The sequence below is a fragment of the Alexandromys fortis genome, unplaced genomic scaffold (assembly GCF_014885135.2).
Source record: "Alexandromys fortis isolate MF-2015 unplaced genomic scaffold, M_Fortis_MF-2015_v1.1 scaffold_74, whole genome shotgun sequence".
Classification (NCBI taxonomy): Eukaryota; Metazoa; Chordata; class Mammalia; order Rodentia; family Cricetidae; genus Alexandromys; species Alexandromys fortis.
The window spans coordinates 6077606-6089781 of NW_026068008.1; positions in this window are offsets into that span (position 1 = coordinate 6077606).

A 12176-nucleotide genomic window follows, 5' to 3' on the forward strand; every position below is an offset into this window, starting at 1 on the left:
ATAGCAGCATTGTTTGTAATAGCCAGAACCTGGAAACAACCTAGATGCCCTTCAATTGAAGAATGGATGAAGAAAGTATGGAATATATACATATTAGAGTACTACTCAGCAGTAAAAAACAAGGACTTCTTGAAGTTTGCAGGCAAATGGATGGAAATAGAAAACACCATCCTGAGTGAGGTAAGCCAGACCCAAACAGAGGAACATGGGATGTAAATGTTTCTTAAAAGCATATCAGTGTTTCTGTATCTGTTTCTACCAATTGCTGCATGAAGCCTCTCTGAAGACAGTTGAGCTAGTCAAACATTAAACAAAGTTCCAGGAATCTTTGTAAATTGAGTGAGGAAGGATTGTAGGAGCCAGTGGTGTCAAAGACATCACAAGAAAACCAACAGCATCAAGTAACCTGTGTTCATAGACGCTCACAGAAACTAAGCCTACAACCAGGGACCCTACAAGGGCATACCTAGGCTTTCTACAATGTGTTACAGTTATGTAGCTTCCTCTTGTGGGACTCCTAACAGTGAGAACAGGGGCTGTCTCTGATATTTGGGTGCTTTGTGTACCCAATTCCCCTACTGGATTGCCTTATTCATCCTTACATGAGAGAAGAGGTTGTTGTTCTAAACTGCAATTTATAAGCCATGGCTAGTTGATATCCATGGAAGACCCAAGTGTATCCGAAGAGAACCAGGGGAGGAGGTGTAGATGGAAGAGAGAGGTTGTGATGGGACAGGGGGAGAGAGGGAAAGCTGTGGTCTGATGCAAAAGTAAATAAATAAAAAGTGTAGAAGTTTTAAAAAGATAATCAAATACTGAAAGGGATGCTAAAGAAAAATGTTAACTAAATGCAGTATGAAACTGTCCACTGAATTGAAATAAAGAATAAAAGAAGAATAAATAGAAAATTCTTAAAATTTAAATAAACCATATTACTTCAGTAAAGCACAGGCTGGTGATAATTTATTATTATTATTTTTTTTTGGTTTTATAACTTAACCATGACTTTGTAAAACTGAAACATTTGATGAAAATAATTTCAGTTTACCTGGGGACCCTATAGCATCCTTAGCAATTGTGTTTTTTTGCTCTAAACTTATGCCAAAATTGGCAATCTTATTCAATTTTATCCAACATAATGATAAATAATTCATGCTTTTTGGGTACTAAAAATTATGATTTATTCAGACTGTTGTTACCAATGCTATCTGTGATGACAAATAGCTGTCAATAATATGCTTCATAAAAAGTCTTTTGCATTTATCCTTTCACGCTGAGTGCAGTTTTGAAAATAAATTAAGAAGGTGGTTGTTGTGGGAGGGAGAACAAAAAGATCAATGTGGAAAAATGATGTTTGCAAATCTTTTTATTATTGTGTGGTTTAGTTGCCAAAAATAATACAAGAGAGCCATCTGTAACAAGCTACCACACTGGTACATTTAAAATATAAACTACATCTTATTTATCTTCTCTAAGAACCCGAATTATAGGCTCAATGTCCTTTATTTATGGCTAGAAACCAAATATGATTGAATACATCCCATGTTCCTCTTTTTGGAAGAAAAACATTTAGGCATCCTCCTGAATATTAACCTTCATCAGGCGATGAAAGGAGACAGAGACAGAGACAGAGACAGAAACAGAGTCAGAGACAGAGACCCACATTGGAGCACTGGACTGAAATCTGAAGGTCCAAATCGGGAGCAGAAGGAGAGAGAGCATGAGCAAGGAACTCAGAACCGCGAGGGGTGCACCCATACACTGAGACAATGGGGATGTTCTATCGGGAACTCACCAAGGCCAGCTGGCCAGGGTCTGAAAAAGCATGGGATAAAACTGGACTTGCTGAACAGAGTGGACAATAAGGACTACTTAGAACTCAAGATCAATGGCAATGGATTTTTGATCCTACTGCACGTACTGGCTTGGTCAGAACCTGGGCAGTTTGGATGCTCACCTTACTAGAACTGGTTGGAGGTGGGTGGTCCTTGGACTTCCCACAGGGCAGGGAACCGTGATTGCTCTTTGGGCTGACGAGGGACGGGGACTTGATTAGGGGAGGGGGAGGAAAAGGGGAGGCGGCGGTGGTGGGGAAGAGACAGAAATCTTTAATAAATAAATAAAAAAATAAAATATAAACTACAAAATTACAGCTGATTGGTGTATAGAAGGAAATTTTAGGCTAATATAACTGACACAAAAATAGAGAGCTTAATTTCTGCTAGTTCTTATATAGAGTTTGTCATGAACTCTATATAAGGAACTCTAAAGAAATCCTTCTGTGTGGATCCCTGAGGGATGTTAGTATGAAAAAACATTCTAATGCTAAATCTATTGTAAGAATGGGAATGATGTACCCATTACATGTCTGGGGTTCACAAAATGCATCCAATGTATCAAAGCTTATTATTAAAGTAGAGACAAATCAGTCATGTTGGAAGACAATTATAAATCACAATACGAGAAATGTATACATAAATTCACTTTTAGTTTTTTTCATGTTGTTTAACAAGTCTGTCATATTTTCAACATTAGTTACAGCACTTTGTATGCTTTATTTTTATCGTTAAAATATGGCTACAAAAGGATTTCTGCATTCCATCATGTTGTGTATTTAGAAGAATCATGCTGCCTGGAAAGCCACCCTCATTCCATTTTAATGGCCCAGATCTTTCATCTTGTGCCTTTGAAAAATTCCCACCCTCTTCAAGTACTGTGAAAAACTGTTTCAAACAAAATATGTTAGATTGAAAAATGAGCAGTAGTTGGTGTATACATTTAGTTTGAGGAGTAAATATATCAAATATATGTATGTATGTATATATATATATATATGTGTGTGTGTGTGTGTGTGTATATCAGGTTCACATAGCTATTTTTGAGAGAGGCATATTCTAGGACTGGTATAGAATCGGCTGTGATTAATAACTAATCTGACTGGCAGCATATGTTTTCTTCTCTCTGTGACCACATTAATACCTATTCGCAATAAAACAATGTCCATTTTCTGTTTATCATCTATCTATCGATCATCTCTATCTATCTATCTATCTATCTATCTATCTATCTATCTATCTATCCATCTATTGTCTATCCATTTTTAAATTGATTGAAGATTAATGATGTAAGCCAGCATAACACTGTGGGTCATTTTAAAATGAAAAAAAAAAGTAATACATAGAACACACAGTTTGTTTTTTTACACTACTCCTACAGAAAACAATTTGAGAACACAATAATGTGGGAATTTTATTTTTCTTCAGGGGTTCGAGTCAATGCCCCATGAAGAAGGAATTTGCTAAGTTGTACCTTGTGAAGTTGTAATTAATCTCACATGGATGCATATTATGTTTTTGGAAGGTGGTTACCCATGGTAAGATCAAGTCTATCCAATTCTATTTTGTACTGACTTGTATGGGAATAATAAATACAGTACACAGTAAACCTTTCATTTGTAGAAATTCTTCAATACTTTAAAATATATTTTCCCTTTATCACTATCCTTGTAGATTTTCTCCATGTAATACACTTACTCTAATCTTTACAATGTGACTAAATATTTTAGAAAATCACTAGGGGATGTTTGTGATCTCCATATTTGAATAAAACTGTATTTTGTTTCCACAGCATTCAAGGATATCACTGTTACACTGTTTAACACATAAACACTGTCTGTTATTCAATGTATATTTAATCAATGTTTAAATAATTAATTCTTATTAAATGTATTATTAGTCAGGGTATTTACAAACACAAACATGGGCATGCACATGCTCACATACCATAGACTTCACAATAACACTAATGGGTAACATTGATTCAATTCTCTGCCAAGAAATATAGGTAATGTGCACCACTGAGATGGTTCAGCTGGCCAAGGAGTTTGTCAACAAACTTGATAATAAGTTGGACTTCAAAGACCCAAATGGTGAAAGGTGAGTAACCTTGTTTCCACAAACTGTCCTGTGACATGCATGGATGTGCTGTGGCTTGTCCTCACAGAAAGAGCAAAAGAAAGAAAGAGATGAATAAAAGGCAAGGAAAAGCAAAGGTAAGAGAAAAAGGCAGAAATATGAAGACAGATATAACTGAAGTAAGAATGATTGGATTATGGTGATAAAGCGTTACCCTGTCCAAGATTGTAATGTCAATACATAAAAGAGTTACGATTCAAATTTACTATTACTATAAATTATTCTCTTGAGAACTTCATAAATGAGTTCAGTATTTATATCCTTTATACACCCTCTTATTCCCCACTCCAGCTTCTTCTGTTCCTCTTCATCTCGAATACATGTCCTTTGTATTAAATTATTATTGTTACACACATATATTCATATGTATTATATATGTATACATATATATATGGACACACACATTCATATTATTATATATATATATATATATGTACACACATACAATCTTTTGAGTTAATTTAGTGGTGCTCATATTGGTATGTGCTGACTACTTGGAACTGAGTATCCTCATCCGAAGTTCATTACTGTAAAGAATTGTTTCTCCCGATCTCCGCAGCCACTATAAACTTATAGCTCTCTAGAAATAGGGCCTTATAAGATTTCTGGCAACTATTTTTAGTTTATCTGGTGTCATTATTCAGTCTTGTTTAGGCATCTGTATTGTTGAGGTTTCAGATGTGCATTTTTCTTGTGGTAAATAAAAGACACTGTCTCATCAAGCATTTGGGATGAAATTCTTGGTTTTGTTGCCATGTTATCGTCATGAACTTTACTTCTTCCACACAGTCTATGCAACAAAAGTTAACATTAAAAGATATGCATATTCAGTAAATTCCTGAAATTATAGAGCCACTCAATTATATTCCTGCAGAAGAGAGATATCTCATGTCATGATTGTTGGACTGGAACAGATTTGAGTAATTAGCTGGTAACGCACACTTTCCAAGCAGTAAACCATCCTGATTCTGAGCCCACTCCTGGTAAAGCTATACAGCATTGATCTTTCAAAGTCCACCTACTAAGAATGATGCTCATTTCTGATGAATGTTCCAGAGGCAGCTTATTGAATATTTCCCTTTTCAAGCCCCCTCGGCAGGGCCTTCATATACTTATGTTCTGGTATGTTCATGCAGCTATGAATTACCAAATATCCTTTCATGTTTTACTGCATCATTCTGTGGAAGCTTCTATAAGTAAAAGAGCAAAGCAAAGAATGCAATAAAGACTGCCTTAGCATTCAAAAGTCAATTACTATGATTATTACCTAAAAAAGAAAGGGATACTTGATCAGCCATTTCCATCCCCATTTTCTTTCCTTATTCTTTGCTTTCCCTCATTTACAATTCATACAGTGTCCTGCACTATGCCACATAAGTGGCTAGCTGATACCTTAAGGATCAAGTCCAAACCTCTCAGTGCTGCATGCCAGAGTCATCATAATCTGCCTGGTGATTAGTTCTTCAGCCTCATCATTTGGCAATCTCCTCTCACACCTGTGCTCTAGGCACATGGAATAACTCCCTGTACCCTGGCAGTGTTCTGTCTGCTATGCATCACTGCCTTTGCACCTTCCGCCCAGTCAGTTTCCCTTCAGCTCAATGCTTTGATAAATCTTACTCTTCTCCCCAAACCATGTTTGCATGCTGACTCACTCCCCATATTCCCAATTTGTTCTAAGCTTGGTAAGAAAAACACAGATGCAGATGTACCTGTGGCAAAACAAGGAATAGAAATGGAACATAAGCTATTACTTCAGGACCTTGGAATCTAACTTAAAAGTCAAATCCACTAATTTTTGCTGTATTTTAAGCACATTTAAAAACCAATATGCTAACCCTGTGATCTACAATGTTGTACTGCTTACAAAATATAAAATGACTCTTAATAATATTTTGCTATACTCATTGATCAGTGTCTTGCTCAGTCACCCTCATAGAAGCTTCATTTCCCAGCAGATAGAAACCATTATTGAGACTCACAGACTGGTATTATGCAGGGAATGAGAAACTTAGGTATATTTATCCATAAATATAATGTCTTTATTAAATATCTCTCCATGGAGCTCAGAGAACTTCTTAGAAGAGGAGGCAGAAAGACTGCAAGAGTCAGAGTAAAAGTCACCAAGTAAACATGACCATTCAAATCAATATGAGTAATTGAATATGAGTAATGTAAAATCACAAAGAAACGCAGCATGCACAGGGCATGCACGTAACTGTATCAAATCCTCTGTGTGCATACTATGACGTCCAGGTTAGTGTATTAATGTTATCTCTGAGTGTGTGGACTGTGGGTCTCTGAGTTTTGTGCCTTCTTTTGGGGGCTTTTCTCTCTGTTGCTTTCTCTTCTCCTAAATTGATGTGATAAATTTTGTTTTATCTTATATTTTATTTTGTTATTTTAACAATGAATGAATGAATGACTACCTCACTAGTAGGGCAAAGTGATGTAGGTTTCCCCTCTGTATAATGTGAATATGTTTTATTACCATTGGGTAATAAAGAAGGTACTTTGACCTATAGCAGGGCAGAATAGAAATAGGCCACCAAACGAAACTGAGTGCAGAGAGAAAGAAGGATGAGTCAGGGATATGCCATGTAGCCTCCCAAGAAGCAAGATATGAGGTAACAAACCATGAACCTCATAGTAAAATATAAAATAATAGAAATTTTTATTTTTTATTTTTTATTTATTTATTTTTTAAATTTTTTTAATTTATTTATTATGTATACAACATTCTGTCTGTATGCCTGTTGGCCAGAAGAGGGCACTAGACCTCATTACAGATGGTTGTGAGCCACCATGTGGTTGCTGGGAATTGAACTCAGGACCTTTGGAAGAGCAGGCAATGCTCTTAACCTCTGAGCCATCTCTCCAGCCCCAATAGAAATGTTTTAATTTAAGATGTAAGAGCTAGCTAGAAATATGCCTGAGCCACTGGCCAAATAGTATTGTAATTAATATAGTTTGTGTGATTATTCTGGTCTAGGTATCTGGAAAACAAAAGCAAATTTACTGTTTACAGTAAAGGATAGAGACTAAAATGTCATTATACTTGCTTGGAGAGGAAAAATCAGTCTTCTCCAATGGAGTAAGACTATGTATATTTGGAATAACTTGGCAGAGGTGAAGATTATGGTAAAAAATATTTAAATTTAAAATAATTAAATAATACAAATATTATAAAAACTAGTGTATTTATTCAAGTGAAATTTTATCATGTTTCATTATAAAATACTTTCAGTGTTAAGTGTTCTCCACTACTTTTCTTTTTCCTTTGTGGATTTCATACCTGTTTACCTAAGAATCGAATAATTATCTATAATTTGTTGGTAGTCTTCCTCTTTGTTACTATCTTAAACTTCATATCTTAAGACCACAAGTGTTAACTTACAAATTTGTTGATCAGAAATATGGTCATTCAGTGAAGATACAACTGTCTAATTGTACATAAGTCCAAATGAACTGGAAGTAAATAGTGCCATGCACTGGAAAACCTAGGCAGCTTCTGGGGATAGCTTCTTATGGACTATGTAGAAAAATCTACTAATATTACTTTGCTAGACCAAGCTAACACCCTCTAAAATCTGTCCTTATAACAACAGATGACTGTGGCCACCACCTTTCATCAGAGAATTCTGTCTTTACAGTAAATGGAGGACATCACAGCAAACTGCAATTGTACATAATGCAGGAATCAGAGGGGAGCTTATTTCCAATAGATACATCTATATCACGTCTCCTGATCTATGGCTAAGATAATGTCTTATAAAAGCCAGAAGCAGGAAGTCTGCTGTGAAAATAAAGTCTATTTTAGAAATGACTACAAAGACAATACAACAATGGCAATGTCAATTGGCACGTTAATGTTGAAGGAGGGAAATGTTGTGCAGTTATATGCTTAGACAAAGAAATGAAGGCAACTAATGACAACTAGAAGGAGAATCTGCTTATCTTAAGAAGTACCTTTTTAGTTATCTAAGACAGAGCAGTCACGCACAAAGTCATATACATAATACCAAAAAGAAAGGAACTCAGTAGATTGCATTTATATTCGTTCATGAATATCCACATGCATGTACATATGCATACATGTATACATATAAGCATACATTCAGATGTGCAATAATAATAACAATAACAGTAACGATAATAATTACAGAAAAAGTGGTTGTCAACTTGAAAATGAAGTCATGTTAGAAAAGCACAGTCAGATCTGATGAAAATGGCAAAAGTCTTAAAGCCAGGACAGCTGCCTGGCAAATACTGCAGCAAAAGTAAGACACATGATGGCTGCCATGCCACCTTTGGGTTTGACCCCCGCCTGTTTTATATGTGATGGACTTTTAATATTTGTACAGCATGTGAATATTGAATCAATAGAAAATCTCTTATGTCTTATTTGATATTAGGTCCCCTTCCTAGTGACCAATTTAACCATGGTGCCACTAAGAAGACATTTTATTATGGTTTAAGTTATTCAAATGTCATATTATATATGTCAATATTAACACATATTAATGTTACTTCATGGACATGATGGCCCCCATCTCTATATTGATTATCTATTGCCTGAACTGCCCATTGAGCTGTAGCAAAGATTCCAGTTGAATTACATTATATATGGATGTAAAGTGATCAGTCAATAAATAAATTATAAGAAAAGCAATTATAAAATGCTATGTTTAATTAAATTATGTTGTTCTCTTATATATTTAATTATAAAAGTGCCATTAATAATTTATATAAAATCAAATAATATTTTTGGCAAGAATATTATAGGTACTTGAAAAAATATAGATAAGTGTTCAAAATAAACATTCACTTAAATACATTATTATCAACAACATGACTTTATTTTTCTATCTTCTATTTACTTCTCTAAGCATCTAGGCATCATTGGCATCTGTTTGGATTATTTGTCCTAGCATTTATCACATGATTATATCTTTCCCCACTTGCCCTTAAAAATCTTAAATATAACTATGTATAAACAGTCTTAACTCTAAAATAGCTACTAAATACTTAATATAATATTAGTTAATTATAAAATTTGAAATATACATTTTATGAGTTTAATTTTACAGAGTAAGTGGATATATGGACTGCATCCTAACATGATTTTTGAAATTTTACATAACAGTATTTTTTTTATAAAAATATAACTTAGGTATAAAAATGCAATTTAGTTCTGTACAAGAAAACTTTAATTTTTTTATTAAATAATCTACTAAATATTAATGACAGAAACTTATTTATTATAAACCATATATCATTTCAAACGTTGTTCATATATTAATACTTTTTATCCTATGTGAACTTATTCTTTTTCCAGGAGCAGAAATGGTAAATCAGAGCATGTGCAAACATACAAGTATATATAATTTATGTGTTGGTATAAATATGTGCGTGTTTAAATGTATGTGATCATAAAGGAAGTAGGAATCCTCCATTTGAAAGTAAAACTTCAAGATATAAAGTAAGTGTTCTCAGTAAATACATGATATAGACCTTAAACATAACTGAAGAACACAGAAATAGAATTTGTTTTGGCCCTAGGCCTCTTACTTTCTAGCTCATAACTAATATATAACTACATGTTTCCTGAAGCAAGAGACAGCCATGTTCCAGCCTTCAATAGATATATCATCATAGAGAAGAAATCTGTGAGAATATAGTGAAGTTTTGTGCCTGATTTATATTGCAGAGCAATTCCATCCATGCAAAATTCTTATATTCCATATTTTATTTATTAAGATCAGAGATATTCTTTCTTGTTTTCAGGTAAAATGTTGAATTAATTCAATATCCATTTCAATCTGACCCTAGACTACCAGTACTAATTTTGTTTTAACCATAATCTATTTGCCACTCAAAATTTCACTTTTCTGACAAATGTCTGTGCAAATTTAAGCACCTAATTGAAATGTTACTTGATTTTGAAGACTTCTAAAATAAGACATAAATAGCATATTCTTCACTGTTTTCATATATCTTTATAACTATTTTGAAACTTATTAGATATACTTCAAAAATTGCCAGTGTAGACAAAGACAATATAAATACTAATTCTGGTATTTTGTTATATTTTTCATGTTTGATAACATATAAAGCAAAGTAAATCTTAAATAACTGAATGTTGACTGAATTTCTACATCTAAATAGATAAAAATGAAGTTAAATATCGTAATTGCTTTGGAAATTACACATTTATGCACAGTGATAAAGACCCACCAAAAAGTCTGTTCTTGACAATGTTAACAATTTCTAATAGGAGTTATTTTAATTTTTACAATAATTGAACTCTGTTTATAGTCTTTAGAAAATTCACTATAAACTTACAATTAGAAATGAAAAAGAAAATTTTCTGTATTTTATAAAAATTTCATTGATTTCCACTAGATTATGTAGTTGTAATTATATAACATTCAAGCAAAATATTATAAGATGTTTAATATAAAATAATTTGAATAAAATTATAAAGTCAAGAACCTAATAGTAGAATATAATAGTAGAGCATTTTATGCTTCAAAAAAAATCACGGAGATTGTATTTGTGTTGTGTGATCGTATGGCAAAAAAAACTCAATAAAAACAGGTCAGCAAGCCTTTGAGAGTTTGCAGGTGACTTTATCTGCTTTGGATATCCACGGGTGTTTGCAAATATCCAATGCAACAGAGTAGTGATTAATGTACTTTCATTTACATATTTAAAAAAATTTCTCAGTGTCACTGTTATATGTGTGAAAACAACATTGCCTAGGAAGCATCACCAGAACTGTGTCAACTGCTGCAAAAATAGAGACATTAATGAGGGAGGTGTAGCTACTAGGGAAATGCTATTGATGAACAGAGGCAAAATTTTAAAATAACAGGGAAAAGCAAAAGGATTTGAGGCTTCCAAAGCTCAAATTCCTACAGCAGCTTTAAATACTTGAGACAAGATTCAGAAATCAGAAAAAAAAAAAAGTAGAGTTGAATCATATATCAGAGTTAAACAGGTCCAGAGAGAACCTTACAGTGACATTTTACAGAGATTAACTAAGACTGTACAAGTAGGAGTAACAGACTCAGAAGCTAAATGTGTACTTATTGAATCTCTGGCCTTTGAAAATTCCAACATAGAATGCAAAAAGAAACTAGGTTGTTTAAAGGTTAGATCAGCACAAATCGTTGACTGGATCCAGAATACAATGAATATTGAAACATTGACTATAATACTGAAACTTGGATAGGAGAAGCAATTTCAAAAAAAAAAAAAAAAAAAAGGAGACATCAAAATGCCAAATGGTTTAATTCTGGTAGAACAGGACATCTGAAAGGGGACTAAAGATAAGAAATTCCTAGAAATAATAACTCCACTGGGAATTGCAAAAATAGTTGGTCCCAACATCCTTGAATATGTAGGAGGTGTGGCAAAGGTCAACAATAGACCAATGAATGCAGATTGACAAAAGACAGACAAGGCAACCCCATACCATTGGGAAACTACATGGAAGGACTCTTGGAAGCCCCCATGTCAACCATGATCCAGTCATTCATGTCACTGTGGAGAAAATGGCTTCTAAGAAAAGTAAAAAAGAGGCGCACGGCAGCGGGCGGCCGGAACCGGACGCGCACGGCAGCGGGCAGCCAGAACCGGACGCGCACGGCGGGCGATGTAGCTGGCGCTGCGGCCGGGACCGGCGGGTACTGACACAGTGGCAGACAACGCAGGCGACAGGGACCAGGGCAACACCAAGAGCAGATCGCCCCAGAACAATTAAATCAAAGAGGTAGGCCTTTGGTTGGCGAGGTCCCGGGCAAACAGGGAACCTGGTTCTTTTCCTGAAGACCCGTCTGAGGGGTGAGAGGGATCTTGGCCCCTGGCAGGAGCCAGGAAACAGAACGAGGGAATTTTGCAAGAGGAGCCTCTGGCCAGCAGGGAAACCTGATCTGGTTTTAAAAGACCAATTAGAGATCGTCAATAGGAGGAGATGGGCAGGCGCCAAGGCAAAAATTCTCCCAATAAGCTGAAAAACAACATGAAAGCACCAGAACCCAATGATCTTACAACAGAAGGACTTGAACACCCTAACACAGAAGAAGTGGAAAAAATCGACTTTATGAAAGCAATAGAGTCCCTTAAACAATATGTAAAAAACACCTTTATAGAAATGGATGAGAAGTATAACAAAAAGTTTGAAGAATTGAGTAAATA